Here is a 25,151-nt window from a genome sequence, read left to right on the forward strand (position 1 = left end):
TGCACTTAAAATAATCATGTATAGGATAATCAACTAGAGAACTAATTGGTAGAAGAAGAATTTGATAATCTATGCTTATCTTGAGTGGTTTGATAGGTTATACTTATGAATTCTTTGATAATCTATGCTTATCTTGAGTGGTTTGATAGGTTATACTTATGAATTCTAGAATTACTATCTAGTTATTGTTTTTTTCCATGAATATTATTTTTTCTTAGATGATAATTTGATAGGTTATACTTTCCTTGAATGGTTTGATAGTCTATTATTAATAAGTCTAAAGTAAAATATGATAAAAAGAGAATGATTCATAATTTATAATTGAAATTAGCAATTGGATTCAATTCTAGATTCCTCATATCTTTAATTGAATCTTTCATCTTTACTCTCTTGAATTTTATTTTTATTCTTGATTTTTCATTTTCTTTCCTCTTATGTTCTTTGATTCCTTTCTCTCCTCTCAATTTCATTTTATTGTTTTGCATATATTCGTAACACTCATCATATCTCTCCAAAATCACATGCAATCATTACTCCTAATTGTCACGTACACAACATAAGAACTGATTCTGATTATCTCTTATAAACACCTTCCTCCTGGGATCGATAAATTTTTATACTATAAATTAATTGGTTGTGCACTTGTAACTTTTGGACATCATTTATCCCCGTCATCCTCTTTTTCGGGGGTTGCCGTTTGAAAGATGTGTTTTTGTCTCATCAAAACACGTCTTAAGGCAAAAGGGGCTATTTCATGCTGTATTGCAATCCGTTGGGCGGGGTATATTGTCAAGTTGTTTTACGCGATAATGTGCATTGTCCCTTGTGTGTGAAACAGTTGCAATCGTCTCGCCAATTTACAAGGTAGTGACTCTATCTCGCGGAATCGCGAGATGAGTTCAACTCCTTGTATTTCCTTAGAAATATTTCTCTAACCGCGCGTTATTTGTTTCAGTTGAATTCCCTTTGGATGTGTTCCCACCTTATGCGGCAAGTGGTGGTAGTAGCAAGACTTATACCTCAGCTGATGATACACTGCTCGTCGCCGTTGCTTCTCAATTTAATCCAAATGGGCCCGAGGAAGTTCCTCGGCTTGTGTGAGATGGAGATTGTCGTACACTACGATGGCTGATTACTGACACCCCGCTTACTAAGGATCCGAGCTCCACTTAGGCTTTGAGGAAGCCTGATTACATATTTTGCAATCATGTTGAAGACCTGACCATGTTGACCCTTGAGTACGAACATTGGTTGAATAAAGATGGCAGGAGTTTGCTATATCTTCCACCGATCCCTCGCCAATAAACACTTGCATGCGAAGCAGGCCGTGAAGCGGGTGATGTCTTGGCATCTGACAGATGATCATGATTGAGTTTACTATAGGTTCGTTACAAATTCAGCGGCTAGCTCTCGTAAGCCACTCTGCAGGCAACATACCATGGCCGAAAGGAGATTCAGGGGCCGTCCACAAGCCAGAAGAACAGCTGGATACAGTACATCTACTGTGATAGCATCTACCGGCCTAGTGGGTACTATGCAACACTTCAACCAGAGGGTAAGGAAACCTGTAAACAAGACTACGTCGGAGATTGGGATTTCTGCCTGGTAATGGAAACTTTCAAATATGGTGAAAGGTGGGAAGACGTCTTCCTCTACCTCACAAGTATAGTGAAAGGTGGCATCATTGATGCGCTCGTTGATTTCCTGCAAAGTACTAATAGCTAAACAAGTCACTTCCGCATCTTTGTCCCACAAATTTCGGAAGAGGTACTCTGCCCATTGCCCTTGTTTCACACCACCGACTCTCTTCCCGGTAGTTTTGCACATATCGGAAATAGCACATTAATTCCCAATAAGTGTCATAGATTTTTAGGGCACCATGTTTCAGAATCTCTAATTTCCTATTCCCGGGAACGAATTCCTCATAAGGTAATTCTCCAAACGATAATCCAGAGATCTCAAACATCTCATGAAGAGCAAAGCCTAATTCATCAGCAGGTGTGAAAAATGTACCAGTGTGAGCATTGTAAAATTCTAGCATAGCAAAAAGTCTGCTATAATTTAGAGAAATCCCATACCGAGTAGCTAGTATTGGGGTCCTTAACTCTGAAATCCTCAAAGGTTCTTCAGCTCCTCTAAAACAAAGTTTATCATCCAAGCCCACCAATCGGTTTCACCTGAAATGTACCCATGTTGGAGCCCTAAAATCTTGAGCAGGGAATTCTCCTTTGATAGAGATAAACTTTCTGATAAAGACCTCCGCTAGCTTAGCAGGTTCACCTACAGGATGCTCCGTTTTGAATGAACCCGGTTTCAAAGCTACAAAGTGGTTAAAGCCAGCTGAATGAGTACCACGAGGGGTGATGTGCCTAGTAGCAACACCTCCTTGATCTTGGACGAGTTCCCAATTTATGGACCGTGGGACAGAAGCGCATTGATAATAAGAAATCAGCCACATTCGCTCTAAATTGGGCAGAAAGAGGCGACGATTATTAATAGCTCTCAGCCATTTGTAATTCCCCTCAAACATCCATTTGGGGTCCATTTTGACAGAGTCCCTAAAACAGAAAGTCGGTTTCTTTAAAATCTCACGTTCCACCATCTCAAACTTAGCATCTATAACCAGAGATCTGAGGGTTTTAGGGAAAGCCCGAGTGATGAGTTTCACTCGTTCTTTGTTGGTGTCCTAGAATATCGTATATTCTAAGTGAAAGCTGAAATTTGTGTTTTTCTCCGCACCTCCTGCATGACCGAAGTAATGGTTGAAGAAAGAGTCTCATTGGAGTAGCACACTGCAAATGGAAAACATAGTCAGTCAGGCTAACAAAAGGGTATGATTCAAGAACACAAGGTCCAGACCCGCGTCCAAAATTCGAGAACGCAGGGTCCAGACCCGTGTCCAAAATTCGAGAATGCAGGGTCCAGACCCACGTCTAAAATTCTAAACACAGTGTCTATACCAACGTAAAGATTTTTAAACACAGAGACTGGACCTGCATTCAAGAATCCTAACGCAGGGTTCAAACCCACATGCAAAATTTGAAACGCAGGGTCCGAGCCTGCGTTGAAATATCATGAACGACGGAGCTAACCATGCGTTCTAAAACGGAGAAACACTGAGGATTATCTCTTTGTTCTAATGGTGGAATGCGAACTACCAATCAAAGATTGAGGATGAGGAATCTGTCAAAACAACTTACGATTTCCCAAACTTACCGTTAATCGAGGAAATCGGAGACGACGGCGCGGCGGTTTGAACATCCCCGGAGGTTTTAGCCGAAGGAGCACCCTGAGCTTGGGCGATCTTCGATTTAGAAGCAATTTTCTTCTTGGGAGCCATTCTAATCGTGGTGAAGAAAATAGAGAACGGTCGAAGAAGGATTTAAGAATGAATTTTTCCTTTGTTGAAGCACCGGAGAAGATGAACAAGGATCCTGTTAAGTGCTCGACAGGAGAACAAGAAGAGAAAAATCGAATGACTTTTTGATTTGACCTCAGTGGTCCATTTATATACAACCGTAGCTGTCAAGTCGGTGCAGGATTCTAGGTAAAATCCCACCCGAAACATGATTTTCACGTTTTTTAAATAAGTGGTTTCAATCTCCAAAATGCACCCTCGCATTCTTATAAATCAAACGCATGATTTAGCCATGCGTTTTGGTGCTCGGACTCAGTCATTCGCACAACTCATCCTTTTTGAAAGGCTTAACATTCCAACTAAGAGTAATGATGATGTTATTAAAATCATCACTCTGGTTGAGATGATCAAGAAAGGAGACAAAGTGGATTCCTATGAAGTTGTCCTCTCACCAAACTTAGAGAAAATCCTCCTCGACCATGACGATGGATTTGTCTTTAGCCAAAAGGTGTTTAACTTCATTGAGGAAGACCTCGTTGATAAGTTCGCAGTGGTTGTTTCTACAATAAGCTTCGTTACTACGCCCGCAACCATGCGTGGAGTGTTCATTAATTCCTACAAGAATTTTCTGGACAACTGAATGCACCTCATCGCAGATCGAGTGGAGTATCTTAAGGACCCATACGAAATCCGAAGAATACACCTCATCACAGACTGAGTGGAGTATCTCAAGGATCCAGACAAATTCGTTATCATCATCATTATTGTTTGGTTCATCAGCAATGACTTGGGCTTTAGCTTGTTTGACTAAGTTTATTGTCATCAAGTCATAAAAGTTACCTCATCTGGTTTAAGAAAGTTGAATCACTACATCCCGACAACCAAGTCCGTGACATCTTCAAATCAGACAGAGTGAAAAATCAAGCAACAATATCTCGGGATCCAAAGTATTCTGAAAATTCGTTCCAGTCAACCGCGAACTTTCGAAAACTTTGGAGGGGGTTCTGTAGGCTGTCTAAAAATCACAATAGATAGCTGACCCTGTCAGACTTCAACCAACAGTTTTGACTAAGAAGGTTATAATCAGATGACTTTCATGTCAATTAAGAAGGGATTACAAGGCAACAATTTCTTTAAATCGAGGTGCGAAACTCATCCCTGCATCCCAAAGATTGAGATACAAGTGATTACGTTCCAGAGTCAAAGCAACACAATCACTACATCTTTAACTGTCAACGTAGCTCAAACGTAGCTCAAACGCAGCATAAACACAATATTTTCAACCGCTAAACATAGTACAGACGTAGTACAAATGCAGCTCTAACACACCGCACTCACAGTCGCTGAACGCAGCACAAACGTGGTTCCAATTCAACCACGGACACAACTCAAGCTTAGACGCTGACGCATCATCCAAAGGTATACGCAGGTTCATGCCCAGCAACACAAGACTTGCGTTTGACCTGTTCAAACGTAATCGTAGCAATCCCGAAACTGCTCTTCACCCATGATTTGGGGAGTAGTTTATGTAGGTTGTTACACCCGATTAATGGGATGACTAAACTCCCACTTAGGAGTGGATTAAGGGGTCAGTTACACCCATTATCCTCCTATAAATCCCAACAAACTCAACAGAGTCGAGGTTGGATTTTTGGAGATCGGATCATCCACAAGATCAGCTGAAGGGAGATTATTGGCAATAAGAAGATCTTGAAGCATCCTTCATCAGCAACAAAGAATTCATATACTTGGCATATTAATTGATTATTCGGTAAAAACAATGCTTTTAATAGAGTTTGGCACTCATTCTGAGTCATATAACTTGTGAAGAGTTCTCCAATTGTTCCAGTGAAATAAGACATTCGGATCGTCAACGAGAAACAAACTCGACGCAAACATTCGAGGGAGGCATCTCATCACTACCGTGAAGAATCCAGACTTAAACAAAGGGGAGAATCCAGATTATTCTCCTCTCTTTTGTAATCAAAATTCAAATTGTAATTAAGATCGAGAGAATACAAATTAAATTTCTTTCATTCTTTTACTACAAAATTTCCACCAAACAGTGGCATTAGACTTGAAGACGATGAGCTCTCATATTTAGTCTAAACCAAGTGATGGAGGTGATGGAGGCATCTGGCTCGTAGTGTGGAGTAGGAGAGGTGCACCGATATGATTCGAGATGAGCGATGCAGGTGGAGTACAAGGATAGCAAGTGGGTAAACGTTATTGTCAAGTTTAGTTTGGGAGGAGAAGCATGGTTGATTTGCTTATAATGTCAAAGGTGATGAAGATCTCTTGGTGCACACAAGAGAGGTGGAGGCACCGCAGTCAGGCAGATGAAAGTGAGGGTCATAAAGGCATCCAGTTAGGAGTGCAGGTGTTTTGATTTGAAGTGTGAAAGAAATAGAAGACTCTAGCGGGAGAGGCAAAGTTTCATGATAGCGATGATATATCTTTAAGGGAGTTTGGGAATCAAATCCAAGGTGGAGATTGTTAGGATTGTGTCTTTGATTCTTTGTATAACTTCATAAGAATTAGATAGGGTTAGAGATCTATCATGATTAGGAGATTGGGTTTCATCATGATTAGGAAGTTAGGCTAGAGATAGGGTTTTTATTTCCCTATATATATCCTTCTATTATTGGAGGAAAAACCAAAAAGATGAGAGAGATCCAATATTCTTGTAATCTAGGGTTAGCAGATGGCGTAGCCTAATTCAAGAATATTATGCGAGAGGCGAGAGTTTCGTTATCTTTGTCCATGCAAAAGATTACATCATTAGGAGAGGGTTTTGCAATATTTGTCCGTTCAAAAGATTGCAAGAAGAAGGCTTTGGAGATAATATGTGAGTTGATTAGGTATGTGAGGTTAAGAGATTGAAAGAAGAGAGTTGAGTAGTTCATCTTGTAGTTCTCTCTAATACATAGTGGATTTCTCGTATTGTTGCCCGTGGACGTAGGTCAAAGTTGGTCGACTGAACCATGTAAATCTTGATGTTCTTTCTTCTTGATTATGGTTGTTTTATATCTTATTGATTGTGGGTTGGCTTCCAACTTGCGTAAATCGTAATAGGTGGGGAGACTACAATCCTCAACACTCAGAGACTAGATCAAGATATTTTGGGTTGCTCTAATAGAGAAAGTCCAAACGAAGTGGTATATCCTTTATATAATGATTTATATATCTAAATATAAGGAGATGTTGGTTATCCTTCAGAAAATTATTGAAAAATATGAAGTAACAAAAAGGATGAATATAAATTTGAAGAAAGAAAATAAGCTTTTTGTCAGAGAAAGTTAAATTTTCTTCTTCAAATTTGAATTCAGATATCTTATGATATCACCTCTTTCTTGTGTACACAATGTTCTGAGCTACAAAATCTAATCTCTTAATTATTTAAGCAACTTGAAAACAATCAGTGTAAAAAAGAAAATTTTGGTGCTAAGGTAAATGAGTTATTATGTGAGCTATCTTCTAAACAAATAAAGTTTAAAACTCGATGTACTACTATTATTTTTTAATATGAACGACTGAAGTCAAAAATAGTTATGTGGAAAAGGCCGTGAAGAGTTTTTCCTTGGGTTCAAAAGACCTTAACATGGTCCTTTCTAATCAACGATTCGCAAAAGCTAAAACTAGACTTGGTTATATATATTCTAAAAAACATAAAAAATTTCAACCTTCTTTTGTAAAAAAAACAACCTTGGTTGTTTTGTTCCTATTCATAATAGAACTTATCATTCTATATGCTCATTATGTGGAAATTAGACATGAAGCTATGAGCTGTTGTATGAGATTTAGGATCAAAATAGTCAAACAGATTTGGATACCGAAAGGCCTTATTGCTAACCAACTCGGATCTATGTGGAAACATATGTCACAATTATTTTCCTTTCTGTATGTTTGCAGGCCGACCAAGGATTGAAGTAATACACGGTGATTGCTTGCAAGTTCAATTATCAAAATCCAATCCTTGGTCTGCATGGATATGAGGAGATACATATTCGATATATATTTTCTATTATCTTCTTATAAGGGTAAGCTTCAAGTATATTTTATAACCTTACTTGTTATATCTATATTTTTGGGTGTTGCATGAGAAGTGTAAGCTTTAGGTATATGTTATAACCCCTAATTGATACATGTATATTTTTGGGTGATGCATGAGATACTCTAGCATATACTAACTTTACCTGCTTGTATATCAGTTTAGTTAGTACATGTATGCATGCTTACCTAACCTATTGTATGTAATAAGTTTTTTTTGTTTTTGGATTTTATTTGATTTGTCTTCTTCTTCTTTTTTTGGTTCTTTTTACATATAAAGAACAAAACAATTTTTCTTCTTTCTTTATTTTATATGTTATATTGTTTTCTTATGAAAATAAAAAACAAAAATAAAAATTTCTTTTTCTTCCATTTTTCTTTTCCACAAAATTTTTTTTTTTTTTGAACATGCCTATGTATATGATTTTACAAGATATATTCAGATAAGGTTATTTGTTGGTATATGTGCACACAAAGTTATGTGTATATAATTGATAAACACAATGGTTCATGATATGTTTCATATCATTTTTCACACCTTAGTATTATGTTTAGCATGTTTTGTATTGTGAAAATAAGAATAAATATTTATATATGTTGTTCATAAAGTGTTTTTGGATATAACAAAAAAGTTTAAGCTCAATCTATAGTTGAATACATCAACAAAACTATACATGAATGAAGTACATATGTGCTAGAAATATCACGCAAAAAGAGTGTATTATTGTTTCGAGTCTTTTGTATTGCAGTTGACATATATCATAATAAAAGAGAAACAAGAAAATTTATACTTAACTAGGTTCTTTGTTGCATGCCGATGGAGCATCGATCTTGTACTCTGCTCACGGTTCAACTAAGACGATGGGTATTTTGCTATTAGTCTCTAATTTGATTTCTTGGAAGATAGCTCAATCTTTTCTTAGAACCGAAATAGAAGAAAATTACGTGTATGGGGGGTTCGATTTCTCTTCTCTGCATATGTATGTATGGTGATATGAGTGTGTCAATCTCGAATGAACAATCCCCTTCTCCATTTATAGGCTAAAAGAGAGTTAATAGTCTTTAATTGGGGATTAAGTGGCCATCAAGAAATGAGACAGTGGAGGAGTAGTTATCCCCTTGAAACTAGCTCTCAAACAGTTAAATGGCGAAGTTTGCTAATTTGGCTAAGCTCGCTAAAGACGTTTGGGCAAGGCTCACTTGAACGTAGGTGAGCCTTTTTCAGAATCGTGAATGACGTGGCCCATGTGCGTAGCCGTGGGCAAAGTTCATTGATTAATTGGTTAGTGAACTTCGCTGGCAAGTTCAAACTTAGCATAGAATTCGACTCGTGACTTGACCAATTCAATGATGCCTTTCAACTCAGTCTAAAGTTTGAATTGGGAGTCAACCCATTTTTTACTCGGTCAGGTCAGGTCAAGATGAGGACTATGGCGAAGGTCACATGCTTTGTTAGACAGATTTCATTAAAGATTATTGTGAGCTTAAGTTTGGGCCCATTTGAAGCGTTTGACCCATGGGCATTTATATCTTAGACCCAAGTAGAACATTGGTCTGGATGAAATATATTTTAACCGTCAACAATTAGAAACAAAAATGATTCACACTCCATAAATCCATAGCAAAATTAAGTGTATTTGTTAAAAGATGGTCAAAGACCAACACTCGCATAAATTAATGTGCAATATCTCAGTGGTATCCATCCTAAGGTAAATATTTTTTATATTTAGAGATGGTGTACAAAGGTATCCATCCTATGTTAAATAATTTTAATATCTAGAGATGGTGTACATCATCCTCCAAACACTATAATTCTTCCTCTTAGAAATTTGTATGTGCTTAAGGTGATAGATTAAGATTTTGGACCTTTCTAAAGGTTAAGATAATTTAAGTTGTATATAAACAAGACTCAAACCAGATAAGATATATATGAATTTGTTTCATTAACTAATATAATTACTTTTATTATTGATTTTACAAACTATTCATTGATTTCTTCATAATTCATGTTATAATCATGATTCATGTATTATGTTTTTTTCCGAAATTATATAATTATAATCATAATTAATATAATTACTTTTGAAGTTATATGTGCATGTCTTATGTTTTTTTCCGAAATTTTTTTAAACTAGTGTGTATTTCTCTTCTGTTCACTTTTTGATAACTTTTATTTGAATTATTAAGTATATTGCATATACTTGGTGTGTTTTTCTTTTGTTAATAACAAAAAGGGGGAGAAAAGTAAAATTTTAAGAATTTTGTGAGTGTTTGTGATTTGTAGAAGTTTTTCAAATTGATTTCATGATTGACTTTTGCATTTAAAATTTTTTGAACACACAATGCTTTGTTTGATGGAAAGTTTCTATAAAATCTGTATACATTTAATACTTTTATGTATGGATATTTGTAGGGGGAAATTTTCATATCATACATCTTTTGCAAAAAATAAGTTATGCCCTTATTTTGTACTGAATACAGTAAAAAATAAACCGAGGATATGCAATATACAGAAATGATAGGATGCCCGTTTGGGCCCAAGGCCCGAGCCCGACCCAATATCCAGCCCGAACTCGCATGGGCCTGGGACAAGCCCGGAAAACCCGAGCCGACCGGGCTCCGTGCCTGAGCCCGATTTGTCTTAGTGAAGCTTGGGCATGGATGGGCCCGACCCGGTTATTATATTCATATATTTTTAATATATTATATGTATTTTTATATATATTGTTTATATTTTTATATATAAATATATTATGATATAGTCATTAATGTATACATATAAATTTCTAACAGTGTATGGTTTTTGTGAAAAAAAAGGGTCGTAACTTCGTAGTTGTAAGTGTATATAGTCATATATATATAACTATATATACATATACATATATCATATATATATATATATATATATATATATATATATATTATATATATAATATATATATATATATTATATTATATATATATATAATTATATATAATATATAGTATATATATATATATAATATATATATATATATATAATATATATACTAAAACATAATTTTTGTGCCTACTATGGGCGCGGGCGCCGCGCGGGCCGGGCGGGGCGCGGGCCGCGCGCGCCGGCCTAGCATGCGGTGCCACCACAATCCCCTCCACTCATTCAAATGGGGGACCACATTCATATGGGTTGGGGAGTGCATGGGGATATGTAATCATTTGAATGAGTGGAGGGGATTATACCACCTCACTATCAAGCACAATTTTTTGTGCTTGGTACCAAGCATACCCATTTTTCTCATATATATATATATATACAAATATGTATACACATATACAAATATGTATACACATATACATATATATACATATATATACATATATGTATATATATACATATATGTATATATATATAAAACCCAAAAATTTTGAATATTTTGTGATAAATAATAATAAATATGTTATATATTTATAAATAATATATTATGATATTTGAGTATGCTAGGAATTGGTTTGAGATCAATTCAATGTATATATGTATATATATAAGAGCAAATGCACAATTCATGCTCGATGTATAAATCTGGAAATTTATGACTAGTAAATAGATTTTTATATTTTTCTCACAGATATAGTTAGAATTTGGAAAAACTTAAAAGTTAACAGTTGTAGGTATCTTCAAAACATTTCCAACAAGTCTTAGATCACCTCATTCCGAGGTTGGACGTGAACGTTATGACCAAAATACCAAAGGTCATTTTCCTTGTCAGATTAGGATTCCTGGTTCGGGTCAAACGGGTTTATTTCGGGTTTGCATATATATAAACATGTGTTTTCACAAAAATTAACATCCTTATATCAGAGTTTCAAACCCTAGCAGCCCCTCTTCCTCTCTCTGAATCCCTAGCCCTAAAGTTGAGAATTTTGAGAACTTTGTGAAGCAAATATCGACACGAGGGCGAGATCATCAATGTGTAGCAAGGGGAAAACGGCTTGGTTGTACTTATTTTTGGTTGCTGGTTATTTTAGAGGCTTAGAACGATGTCTAAGGCAAGATTATCTTCATCCAAACCCTTCCCCATAGTTAAATAACTAGTTAGATGTTTAATATGATGTTGAATATGTGTTTTCATGCTTGAATCTTAACATGGTGTGATAAAAGTTAAATTTTTTATATTAAAACATAAACCAATACGAGATTAGTAATTTTTTTCTTGCTATCTATGATAGTATCATGATCATGATCATTAGGATTTTTCATAATTTCATTTATAAATGAGAAATTTAAGAGATGTACTAAATAAATATTTTCTGCAGAAAACTGCAGCAATTGTATCATGTTTAACTGAGATTTTGAAATAAATAATAAACTCCAATTTTAACCAAACCAGTGCAAAATGAAAGATATATATATATATTTTTTAAAACAGAAGACTAATCTTAAAAATCATTTGTATAGAGAAATATATGATCTTTTTACTAACAACATGTCCTGCAGAAAAACGGATGCACATATATAATATTTAACTAGAGATTTGGGATAACAAATGAACTCCAAATTGAACCAAACTTATGTCACTTGAAAGATGTGTGAATCTAGTTTTCAAAAAAGAAAACCATTTGTAAAAATAGTTTTCCTAGAGAAAGATATGCTTGTTTTACTAATAGATGTTATGTCTGTTTTTCCTGCTCGTTTTGTGGAGCTGTGTTGCGCCGTTTTGAGGTGCGTTCGCAGAGTTTTGAGCCTCTTGATGTTATACATATAGTCATAAATATGTTATGTTATATATTTAAGAATCCCAATAGGATTATGATGAATTTTGATTTGATCATATTTGAATTAGATATAGTTCATATACATGTTGGATGTCGTTGATGAGCACAGCTCAGTACTATATGGGATAGTGCGTCGAATTAACAGATATACATGGTTTATACATAAGGTGAATGTCGTTGATGAGCACAGCTCAGTACTATATGGGATAGTGCGTCGACATACCAGAGATACAAAGATTTACATGAGGTGGATATCGTTGATGAGCTCAGTTCAGTACTACAAGAGGTAGTGCGTCGATATTCCATATGTACAGGCCATTGAGTTGGATTTTAGAAGGCTTGATCTAGCCGTCCATCCCGCACTAAGGTGCGATGAGGCTTGTGAGCCGTATTTCTAGGATGCCTATTTGGTAGTCAGTCCCGCACTCATTTTATGCACTGAGATCGTGATGAGACTAATGAGTCGTGTACACAGTTCAGGATACCTATAGGGTAGTCCGTCGCACTGAGATAATAACTTGATAGCCTAAGTATGGCAGATGCTGATTTTGAATACGACCTATCATTGAACTATATGACTGAGATATGTTACTTTTGAAAGTATATAAAATTATGTGTTAGTATTTTATTCTATCTCTCCAGTGATAGTGGAAGATATTATAAATACGATGTGTTGATATCTTATTTCTTTTACTGTCCTTTTTTACTTCTTAGTTGGGATCAATGATTAGAGATTCACAACTTGAGACTTATGGTATATACATGAGGGTTTCCTTATTTGGATTATTTCGCTCGACGTACCAGTCTCGTGTTATGGATTTCTAATTATTAGTTTCATTAGATTGTCTTTTCTTAGTTCGGTATTAATGTTTAGATATCTACAATTTGAGACTTATGGTATATACATTAGGGTTTCCTTGTTTGGATTATTTCGTTTGACGTACTACGTCTCCTGTTGTAGGTTTCTAAATATTTATCCCATTTAGATATGGGAAAAATGAATCTAGATAGACTATGCTTAATAGATAGAGCCTCCATTCCATCTAACAGCCCTTCCCCTGGGGTCGGATGGAGGTAATCTTGCTGTAGCGCTCTGACGCTCTTGTTGTTGTTTCTTTTTCTTTTAAAAATACCCTTTCAGGTAGCTCGGAGTTCAAGAGAGCCGCAGGATGACGGAGTTCTTACATAGTCGCCGTCCCGAGAGATTTATTAGAGGCTCCACTGTAGTTTTAAATTTTATTCAGACTTAGAGTTTATTTCCATTTTGTAAAGGCAATGAGCCTTAGTTCGACTTTCCGTTTTGATTCATGTTGAGACATCGTATGTTATTGCAGACTCCAAATATATTTTAGTTTATTTTTTAGTTGAGACATGACCTTTATTTATGAGATATCATCTTATTTATCATGTCTATTATTGTCTTTCTACTTCTTTGCCTGTTTTGTTCCTACGCTTTTATTTGATCCCACTAGAGGATATTAGTGTGATTGGTGAAACTTGTTGTTGTACAGTGTGGGTGCATGGCAGGTTTAACATCTCTGGGTTCACCTTGGACTGCAGCCATGAGTGAAAACAGGGACGTCATAGTTGGTATCAGAGCTCTAGTTTTAGTATCCTTAGGATCATCCTGTGTTGAGTCGTGGAGCTAGGATAGAGTTTCTTAGGATTCATGTATAGAGTCCGTAAGAATTTCCTAGTATGAGTGAGGACGATATATGCGTATATCTCAAAAATTGAGAAATGTTTTTTTATGACAACTATTTTATGTTGATTGAAGGTATTTGCGTGAATACTATATGTTATGAATTCGTATTGTGATACATTATATATATATGTATTTTTGCTATCTTACTTTCTGTGAAAATTAAGCTCTCCTTTTGATATTATAAATATCGAAACGAGGATGTGGTCGAGGTAAAACTCGTACCTGGAGAGCTGGGCATGCAGAGCCGAGCCACAGCAGGCTCCACAGTATTTGATCGACTTCATGGTGCCGTTAGCAGCAAGATCTTATAACAATCGAGGAGCAAGAAGTGTATCTGTTTCCGTCAGCAACACCACTTTCAAGAGATTCACCACCGGTTGTACCCGTCGTGGAAGTAAAGATGAAATACCAATGAGTACTCCACCACCACAATTAGTTGTTGATAGAGCCACAGAGCAGGAGATTTAACTCTGAAAGGATAAGAAAAATATCAAATAGTATGAGCACTAAAATTTCAAGGCACACCAGTTTCAATTGCAACCTACAAGGTAAAGAGTATATGAAAGTTTCTTGAACATTGGCTAGGAACCAAGCAAAAGTCAAATATATATTCAGCATTGAGGATCATCGTTGGAGGATAGCAACAACATCCATATTTTTGACGAGACAACAATTATCACCTATTTAGGAGAATTTAGGTCATTTCTTCATCAAACAATTAGCACTAGTCTAAGTGAAGCAGGGAGATATACCCATAGTGAAGGAAGAAATCAAAATCCAGAATAGTGACAATGACAATGGCAAGAGAACCATTACGGAAATCTAGAGAAACCTAACAACGGGAGAATGATTTTATCCTAACAACAAGGACAAGATAAGAAAGGAGCACAATGTGATTAAAGAGTGCTGGAGTAGCGCAGAGATTCGGAGAAACATGTTACAATCACAACAAGGTCGAACAAATAGCAAAAGACTTGTAGCAGTTCATAGCAGGAAGCTAGCATGATAAAGGTCACAGTCGGCAATCTCAGAGTCGTAATTTCGGCCAACAGTGAGGAAATAGAAGTACTACTTGTTAATCTGAAGATTTAGGGGCCAGCAGGCCATACTTGCATTATCCAGGAGATTTGCACTATCCAGCAAAGTCGATTCAGCTGTACCGCATGATCAGGGTACGAGCGGAGCTTTATTCGTGATTTCATTTTTAGTTCGGATCTAGTTTGATTTATGAAATTCGTTTATCTCTTATCCTTCGTACATTTGTTGATGGTTGTCAGCTTGTGGCATTCCTTAGATTTTCCATTGTTAGTGCCTACCCCTCTAGGGGGGTGTCCCTTCCATCTATAGGAGATGTATCATCAAACTAGATGATTCTAAGTTAGACATCGAGTTGATCGTGTTGTCGATGTCAAATTTTTGGTACGGATTGGTTATCTTCCTACCATGATAGTATTGACTGCTTTGCGTAGACGGTCAATTTGCGAGAACCTGATGGGTCCGAGATGATTGTAGCAACCTCCCAGGGCAACTATTTTGCGGAGTTATTTCTGGCGTACATCGAGGAGGTGATGCGATGGGATCAGGGTATTGGTTTATTGGAGACTAGAGTTGTCTCAGAGTATCAGGATGTCTTTTAGGACATACCTGGATTACCTCCTGTGTGAGAGGTTAAGTTCTGTATTGAGTTACAGCCAGGCACATCCCCGATATCTCGCGCACCCTATCGCATGGCACCAGCTGAGATGAGGGAGCTTCAGACCCAGTTAGACGAGTTATTAGCTCAGGATTTTATTCATCGGAGTCATTCTCCGTGGGGAGTGCCAGTTCTCTTCGTGAAGAAGAAGGACGGCAGTATGCGTTTGTGTATTGATTATAAAGAGTTGAACAAGGTCACTATCCAGAATAGGTACCCATTACCTAGGATTTATGACTTGTTCGATCAGCTACGCGAAGCGCATGTTTCTCGAAGGGTAATCTTCGTTTTGGGTTATTGTAGTTGCGAGTTCAGGAGAGGGATTTTCCTAAAGCCGTGTTTTCCTGATTTGATATGAATCTTTTGAGTCTCTGGTCATACCATTTGGGTTGACCAATGCACCCGCTTTATTCATGGATTTGATGAACCAGATTTTTCGTCCCTTCTTGGATCAGTTCGTGATAGTTTTTATCGACGATATCCTCATTTATTCGAGATCGGAGGTAGAGCACGAGCAGCATCTCCGGTTAGCTTTGCAGACTCTACAGGAGCATCAGTTATATGTCAAGTTCAGCGAATGTGAGTTTTGACTTTCAGAAATCAGATTTCTTAGTCACGTCATCAGCAGAAATAGCATAGCAATAGATCCGGCTAAGATTTCAGCAGTTCTTGATTTGGAATCCGCCGAAGACGGAGATAGATATTCATAGCTTTTTGGGTTTAGCCGGCTATTATTAGAAGTTTAACTAGGACTTCTCAAAGATTTTGACACCACTTACACGCCTTACGAAGAAGGGTGTATAGTTCATTTGGAGTATGGAGTACCAGTAGGCCTTTGATACCTTGAAGGCTAAATTGTCTACAGCGTCAGTTTTAACTATTCCGAGCAACGACAGGACATTTGTGGTCTACACAAATACATCAATGGCAGAGTTAGGAGACGTTTTGATGCAGACTCAGAGAGTAGTAACATATGTCTCACAGCAATTAAGAGTACATGAGGAGATCTATTTCCACTTATGACTTGGAGTTAGCAGCAGTGGTATTTGCACTGAAGTCATGGAGACTTTACTTATATGAAGTACAGTTTGAATTATTCACAGACATCAGAGTCTTAAGTATCTTTTCTCTCAGAAGGAATTCAACCAGAGACAAAGGAGGTGAATTGAGTTCATTAAGGATTATGAGTTCGCGATTCAATATCACCCGGGGAGGGCGAATGTCGTAGCAGACGCAATGAGTAGGAAGCATCGTCACAGGATTGCAGCTTTGAGATGCTCGTTATACCGAGATCTCCACACACTTAGCCAGTTCGAATTTAGACCGGAGATTGGCGGGAGCAGCGCATTTTTTGGAGCTTTATCTGTACAGCCATCTTGGAGTGACAGAGTGGTCAAAGCTTAGATGGACGACTCTTGGATTCAAGCCCGAAAGGGAGAGATTTCCAAAGAGCCAGAGGCTGATTGGACCGTTGGAGCAGATGGAGGACTTCGGATGAAGGGCCGATTAATAATACCAGCTAATACTCAGCTGAAGAAGGATTTATTCGACGAAGCGCATCGTACCAGGTATACAGTGCATCCAGGCACAACGAAGATGTACAAGGATCTGAAGAGACATTTTTGATGGAGTGATATGCGTAGGAAGATTTCAGAGTATGTAGCTAAGTATCTTACCTGTCAGTGAGTAAAGGCGGAACATCAGAGACCGACAGGAATACATCAGCCTTTACCTATTTCGGAGTAGAAGTAGGCGGACATTTCTATGGACTTTATTGTAGGGTTATCGAAGTCGAAGAAAGAGAATGATTCGGTTTGGGGGTAATAGTTGATAGACTGATAAAGTCAGCACATTTTATTCTAGGGAGGATATTTATTTAGGAGACTATTCAACTTTGTGGAGTTCCAGATACGATAGTATTAAATTGAGACAAATTGCGGGCTTGTGTTATTTGATTTTCAAGGTAGCTGGGAGGATCATATTTCATTGATAGAGTTCGTTTAGAACAATAATTATCAAGTGACAATCGGTATGACCCTGTATGAAGTATCGTACGGGAGGCCTTACAGATCATCTATATGTTGGGTAGAGCCGGAGAAGAGTTTAATACTTGGGCCAGAGCTTATGAGACATATTACTGAGGAAGTAACATTGACCAGAGATCGGATTCTAGCCGTTTAGAGTCGGCAAAAGAGCTATTCTAATAAAAGATGAAAACCCTTGGAGTTTTAGATTGAGATTCGGTTAGGCTGAAGGTATCGCATGTGAAAGGTGTTTAGCAATTCGGGAGATAGAAAAAGCTTACGCCGAGATACATTAGACCGTATCAGATTTTGGAGAGCATTAAAGCTGTGTCATACAGACCAGATCTTACAGCATCGATGTCTAGTATACACAATGCATTTCATGTTTCTATGCTTAGGAAGCACTTTCATGATGTAGAGCAGCAGCGAATGATGAACGCACTAAAGATTTAGCTTTAGAATGATCTGACTACGATTGAAATCCAAGTTTGTATGCTTGCTAGGGAAGACAAGAAATTTAGAAACAAGATGTTTTTCCTTTGTGGCAATTCAGCGAAACTGGAAAGGAGTTGAGAAGGTTCTTAGGAGCGCGAGGAGAGTATACATCGCGACTACCCACACCTGTTTGATCTAGTAAATTAAATTTTTGTATGACTTGTTTATGGCATATGGTTGCATGTATGGCGATGTTTATACTTAACACTAAAATGAGAGTATTACCACTTATCTCCTAAGTACTTGGAACATATGGTATATATATGAGGGGTTCCTTGTTTGGATTTTTCGCTCGATGTACTTGTTCCATTTAGTTAGGTGTTAAGTGGGGATATTTACATTTTAGATGGTTAAGTGTAGACATCGAAGATGATTTCGGGAGCGCAAATATGTTATGTCGCGTGACTTCCTGCACCTATTAAGGAAGTGGATTGATTTATGTGTGCGATTATTTGTGTGGTTATAATTAGATTTAACGTTAGAATGAGGATATTTCTGCTTAATTCTTAATCTTTTGGAATACATGGTATATATATGGGGGATTCCTTGTTTGGATTTTTCGCCCGACGTACTAGATCCATTCGATTAAGGGTTGAGTGGGAATATAGTCATCCTAGATTGTTAAATATAAATATCCCTATATGCTTATCAAGAGTAAATATTCTGAGATATTTATGTTTGCGGGTTAAATTAGACCCTCTACGTGCTTTTCTAGTATTATTATTTGCTTAAGTATGATTTCTGAATTTCAAGGACGAAATTCTTTTAAGGGGTGAAGAATGTAAAACCCCAAAAATTTGAATATTTTATGATAAATAATAATAAATATGTTATATATTTATACCCCAAAAATTTGAATATTTTATGATAAATAATAATAAATATGTTATATATTTATAAATAATATATTATAATATTTGAGTATACTAGGAATTGGTTTGAGATCAATTCAATATATATATGTATATATATAAGAGCAAATGCACAATTCATGCTCGATGTATAAATCTGAAAATTTATGATCAGTGAAGAGATTTTTATATTTTTCTCATAGATATAATTAGAATTTGGGAAAACTTAAAAAACAAAAGTTGTAGGTATCTTATAGAGACTTCTAAAAAGTCTTAGATCACCTCATTTCAAGGTCGGACATGAAAGTTATGACCAAAATACCGAAGGTCATTTTCCTAGTCAGATTAGGATTCCTAGTTCGGGTCAAACGGGTTTATTTCGGGTTTGCATATATATAAACATATGTTTTCATAAAAATTAATATCCTTATATCAGAGTTTCAAACTCTAAGAGCCCCTCTTCCTCTCTCTGAATCCCTATCCCTAAAGTTGAGAATCTTGAGAGCTTTGTGAAGCAAATATCGACACGAGGACGAGATCATCAACGTGTAGCAAGGGAAAACGGCTTGGTTATACTTTTTTTTGGTTGTTGGTTATTTTAGAGGCTTAGAACGATGTCTAAGGAGAGATTATCTTCATCCAAACCATTCTCCAAAGTTAAATAACTAGTTAGATGTTTAATATGATGTTGAATATGAGTTTTCATGCTTAAATCTTAACATGATGTGATTAAAGTTAAATTTTTGATATTAAAACATAAACCAATACGAGATTAGTATTTTTTTTTTCTTGCTGTCTATGACAGTATCATGATCATGATCATTAGGATTTTTCATAATTTCATTTATAAATAAGAAATTTAAGAGATGTACTAAATAAATATTTTCTGTAGAAAACTGTAGCAATTATATCATGTTTAACTAAGATTTAGAAATAGAAAATAAACTCTAAATTTAACCAAACTAGTGCCAAATGAAAGATATATGTATCTAGTTTTTAAAACAGAAGACTAATCTTAAAAATCATTTGTATAGAGAAAGATATGATCTTTTTACTAACAACATGTCCTGCAGAAAAACGGATGCACATATATAATGTTTAACTGGAGATTTGGGATAACAAATGAACTCTAAGCTGAACTAAACCTTTGTAATTTGATATATGTATGAATCTAGGTTTCAAAACAGAAAACCATTCTTAAAAAGAGTTTGTATAGAGAAAGATATGATCTTTTTACTAACAACATGTCCTGCAGAAAAACGGATGCACATATATAACGTTTAACTAGAGATTTGAGATAACAAATGAACTCCAAATTGAACCAAACTTATGTCATTTGAAAGATGTGTGAATCTAATTTTTAAAAAAGAAAACCATTTGTAAAAATAGTTTTCCTAGAGAAAGATATGCTTGTTTTACTAATAGATGTCACGTCTGTTTTTCCTGCTCGTTTTGTGGAGCTGTGTTGCGCCGTTTTGAGGTGCGTTCGCAGAGTTTTGAGCCGCTTGATGTTATACATATAGTCATGAATATGTTATGTTATATATTTAAGAATCCCAATGGAATTATGATAAATTTTGATTTGATCATATTTGAATTAGATATAGTTCATATACATGTTGGATGTCGTTGATGAGCACAGCTCAGTACTATATGGGATAGTGCGTCGACATATCAGATATACATGGTTTATACATGAGGTGAATGTCGTTGATGAGCACAGCTCAGTACTATATGGGATAGTGCGTCGACATACCAGAGATACAAAGATTTACATGAGGTGGATATCGTTGATGAGCTCGGTTCAGTACTACATGAGGTAGTGTGTTGATATTCCATATGTACAGGCCATTGAGTCGGATTTTAGGAGGCTTGATCTAGCCATCCGTCCCACACTAGGGTACGATGAGGCTTGTGAGCAGTATTTTTAGGATGCCTATTTGGTAGTCTGTCCTGCACTCATGTTATACACTGAGATCGCGATGAGACTAATGAGTCGTGTACACAGTTTAGGATACATATAGGGTAGTCTGTCGCACTGAGACAATTATTTGATAGCCTAAGTATGGCAGATACTGATTTTGAATACGACCTATCATTGAACTATATGACTGAGATATGTTACTTTTGAAAGTATACAAAATTATGTGTTAGTATTTTATTCTATCTCTCAAGTGATAGTGGAAGATATTATAAATACGATGTGTTGATATCTTATTTCTTTTACTGTCCTTTTTACTAATTAGTTGGGATCAATGATTAGAGATTCACAACTTGAGACTTATGGTATATACATGAGGGTTTCCTTGTTTGGATTATTTCGCTCGACGTACCAGTCTCGTGTTATGGATTTCTAATTATTGGTTTCATTAGATTGTCTTCTTTTAGTTCGGTATTAATGTTTAGATATCTACAATTTGAGACTTATGGTATATACATGAGGGTTTCCTTGTTTGGATTATTTCGCTCGACGTACTACGTCTCGTGTTGTAGGTTTCTAAATGTTAATCCCACTTAGATACGGGGAAAATAAATCTAGGTAGACTATACTTAATAGATAGAGCCTCCATTCCATCTAGCAGCCCTTCCCCTAGGGACGGATGGAGGTAATCTTGCTGTAGCGCTCTGACGTTTTTGTTGTTGTTTCTTTTTCTTTTATAAATACCCTTTCAGGTATCTCGGAGTTTCGGAGAGCCGCAGGATGACGGAGTTCTTGCATAGTCGCAGTCTCGAGAGATTTATTAGAGGCTTCACTGTAGTTTTAAATTTTATTCAGACTTAGAGTTTATTTCTATTTTGTAAAGACAATGAGGCTTAGTTTGACTTTCCGTTTTCATTCATGTTGAGACATCGCATGTTATTGCAGACTCCAAATGTATTTTAGTTTATTTTCAGTTAAGACATGACCTTTATTTATGAGATATCATCTTCTTTATCATGTCTATTATTGTCGTTCTACTTCTTTGCCTGTTTTGTACCTACGCTTTTATTTGACCCCACTAGAGGATATTACTGTGATTGGTGAAACCTGTTGTTGCACAGTGTGGGTGCATGGCAGGTTTGACATCTCTGGGTTCACCTTGGGCTACAGCCATGAGTGAAAACAGGGGCGTCACAATATATATATATATATATATATATATATATATATATATATATATATATATATATATATATATATATATATATATATATATATATATATATATATATATATATATATATATATATATATATATATATATATATATATATATATATATATATATATATATATATATATATATATATATATATATATATATATATATATATATATATATATATATATATATATATATATATATATATATATATATATATATATATATATATATATATATATATATATATATATATATATATATATATATATATATATATATATATATATATATATATATATATATATATATATATATATATATATATATATATATATATATATATATATATATATATATATATATATATATATATATATATATATATATATATATATATATATATATATATATATATATATATATATATATATATATATATATATATATATATATATATATATATATATATATATATATATATATATATATATATATATATATATATATATATATATATATATATATATATATATATATATATATATATATATATATATATATATATATATATATATATATATATATATATATATATATATATATATATATATATATATATATATATATATATATATATATATATATATATATATATATATATATATATATATATATATATATATATATATATATATATATATATATATATATATATATATATATATATATATATATATATATATATATATATATATATATATATATATATATATATATATATATATATATATATATATATATATATATATATATATATATATATATATATATATATATATATATATATATATATATATATATATATATATATATATATATATATATATATATATATATATATATATATATATATATATATATATATATATATATATATATATATATATATATATATATATATATATATATATATATATATATATATATATATATATATATATATATATATATATATATATATATATATATATATATATATATATATATATATATATATATATATATATATATATATATATATATATATATATATATATATATATATATATATATATATATATATATATATATATATATATATATATATATATATATATATATATATATATATATATATATATATATATATATATATATATATATATATATATATATATATATATATATATATATATATATATATATATATATATATATATATATATATATATATATATATATATATATATATATATATATATATATATATATATATATATATATATATATATATATATATATATATATATATATATATATATATATATATATATATATATATATATATATATATATATATATATATATATATATATATATATATATATATATATATATATATATATATATATATATATATATATATATATATATATATATATATATATATATATATATATATATATATATATATATATATATATATATATATATATATATATATATATATATATATATATATATATATATATATATATATATATATATATATATATATATATATATATATATATATATATATATATATATATATATATATATATATATATATATATATATATATATATATATATATATATATATATATATATATATATATATATATATATATATATATATATATATATATATATATATATATATATATATATATATATATATATATATATATATATATATATATATATATATATATATATATATATATATATATATATATATATATATATATATATATATATATATATATATATATATATATATATATATATATATATATATATATATATATATATATATATATATATATATATATATATATATATATATATATATATATATATATATATATATATATATATATATATATATATATATATATATATATATATATATATATATATATATATATATATATATATATATATATATATATATATATATATATATATATATATATATATATATATATATATATATATATATATATATATATATATATATATATATATATATATATATATATATATATATATATATATATATATATATATATATATATATATATATATATATATATATATATATATATATATATATATATATATATATATATATATATATATATATATATATATATATATATATATATATATATATATATATATATATATATATATATATATATATATATATATATATATATATATATATATATATATATATATATATATATATATATATATATATATATATATATATATATATATATATATATATATATATATATATATATATATATATATATATATATATATATATATATATATATATATATATATATATATATATATATATATATATATATATATATATATATATATATATATATATATATATATATATATATATATATATATATATATATATATATATATATATATATATATATATATATATATATATATATATATATATATATATATATATATATATATATATATATATATATATATATATATATATATATATATATATATATATATATATATATATATATATATATATATATATATATATATATATATATATATATATATATATATATATATATATATATATATATATATATATATATATATATATATATATATATATATATATATATATATATATATATATATATATATATATATATATATATATATATATATATATATATATATATATATATATATATATATATATATATATATATATATATATATATATATATATATATATATATATATATATATATATATATATATATATATATATATATATATATATATATATATATATATATATATATATATATATATATATATATATATATATATATATATATATATATATATATATATATATATATATATATATATATATATATATATATATATATATATATATATATATATATATATATATATATA

Source organism: Asparagus officinalis, chromosome 10 (assembly GCF_001876935.1).
Source record: "Asparagus officinalis chromosome 10, Aspof.V1, whole genome shotgun sequence".
Lineage (NCBI taxonomy): Eukaryota > Viridiplantae > Streptophyta > Magnoliopsida > Asparagales > Asparagaceae > Asparagus > Asparagus officinalis.